The sequence below is a fragment of the Myotis nattereri genome, assembly GCF_964212035.1.
Source record: "Myotis nattereri genome assembly, chromosome: 8".
NCBI classification, from domain to species: Eukaryota; Metazoa; Chordata; class Mammalia; order Chiroptera; family Vespertilionidae; genus Myotis; species Myotis nattereri.
This window is the reverse complement of record NC_138083.1, coordinates 68963284-68964966: the sequence shown is the minus strand read 5'-3', so window position 1 is coordinate 68964966 and position 1683 is coordinate 68963284. Positions and strand designations below refer to the sequence as shown.

Here is a 1683-nt window from a genome sequence, read left to right as displayed (position 1 = left end):
AAGGAAGAGGAAGACCCGATTGGAAACGGCCCAGCACAGTACCTTTCTCCTTGCGAACCGGGACGTGGGCTGAATGGCGGTTGTTTCACGAGTGCGCTTGGGACCTGCATGGTCACGGCAGCGGCAGGACTCCCGACACTTCACTGGTTCCAATAGTAAACAGCTACCAACGCCAAAACGGGAAAATCCTCTCCAGTCAGAGGCCCTAGACCAGCCTTGGGCAAACTACGGCCCGCAGCCGGATCCGGCCCATTCGGCTGTTCTATCTGGCCCGCGGAGCCGAAAGAGCGGAGGGTTCTCTTGCTCTCCCCTCCGCTCCTTCACCAGCAGCAGTGTTAACATGTATTAGTTCACACAAACACTCCATCCACGCTTTTGTTCCGGCCCTCCGGTCCAGTTTAAGAACCCATTGCGGCCCTCAAGGCAAAAAGTTTGCCCCCGCCCTGGACGAAGGAAACACACTTAAGGAGGAGCTAGAAAACCCGGAAGTACGCAAGCAGAGGATTGTGGGATTGTGGAGGCCGCCCTGGCGCCTAGAGGATTGTGGGATTGTGGAGGCCGCCTGGGCGCCTAGAGGATTGTGGGATTGTGGAGGCCTCCCGGGCGCCTAGGCCAGACCGTGAGCTGTTACTGCGCATGCACAGTGTCAGCCTGGAGTCCTGTCTCCAGTATTTGGACGTGGCTTCTGGCGGGAAGTTATTGGATTGAGGTTTGCTGTTCCCTTGCGGCAGGAAGATCAGAATTGAATGTTTGGTTTGTTACCTTGGTTTGAAGCAGAGGGAAATGGGAGAGTGACGAATAAGAAACTTTGGAGATAGATAGTGAAGGGCAGTTTGTCCAGACTGTTGAGAGCTCAGAATTAGAGTTTCATTGGGATAGAAATCCTGCGAATAGCACCTGATGCCTGAAGTCTGAGCTCTCTACTCTTAGGTTTTCCAGGGTAAGCTTTTGGAGGCTCCCTATTAAAACATTCCTAGTTGGGGAGCACTTCCGGCGCCTGACGGTCACCATGAAGTTCAACCCCTTCGTGACCTCGGACGCATCAAAAACCACAAATGCCACTTCAACGCCCCCTCGCACGTGCGCTGCAAGATCATGCCTTCCCCGCTCTCCAAAGAGCTGCGGCAGAAGTACAATGTCCGCTCCGTGCCCATCCGCAAGGACGACGAGGTCCAGGTGGTTGAGGACAGACACTACGAAGGTCAGCAAGGCAAGGCAGTGCAGGTGCCCAGGAAGAAACATGCCATCTACATAGAGCGGGGGCAGCGCGAGAAGGCTCCGCACACTGTCCACGTGGGCATTCACCCCGCAGGGTGGCTACCACCAGGCTACAGCTGGACAAAGATCGGGAAAAATTCTTGAACGCAAAGCCAAATCTCGACAAGTTGGAAAAGAGAAAGGCAAATACAAGGAAGAACTTATTGAGAAAAAGCAGGAATAAATGTACCCTGTTGTGTAACCACGGTGTAGCTGTAGGTTTTTAGCCTGGTGTGTATTCCTTTAAAATTGTTCAAGATGTCTCTGGAATATTGTGTTTCCTTCCTGGTTTGTTATTGATATGTGGCTCTGTATGTCTATTGATGCTGTTTGGATTAATTTTATGAATAAGAATTGGAAATGCTTCTTAATTCAAAGATAAATAAAAATTAAAAATAAAACATTCCTAGTTGGAAAGTGTTTGTA

The 1683-nt window shown here is 51.0% G+C and overlaps 1 pseudogene across 1 annotated transcript; it reads left to right on the top strand.

Annotated features, from left to right (window-relative positions):
* Positions 1 to 1006: 1006 nt before the first annotated feature.
* LOC308523739 (ribosomal protein uL24-like) lies at positions 1007 to 1441 on the top strand (annotated as a pseudogene). Its single transcript has one exon. The product of its transcript is annotated as a ribosomal protein uL24-like (transcript).
* Positions 1442 to 1683: the final 242 nt, after the last annotated feature.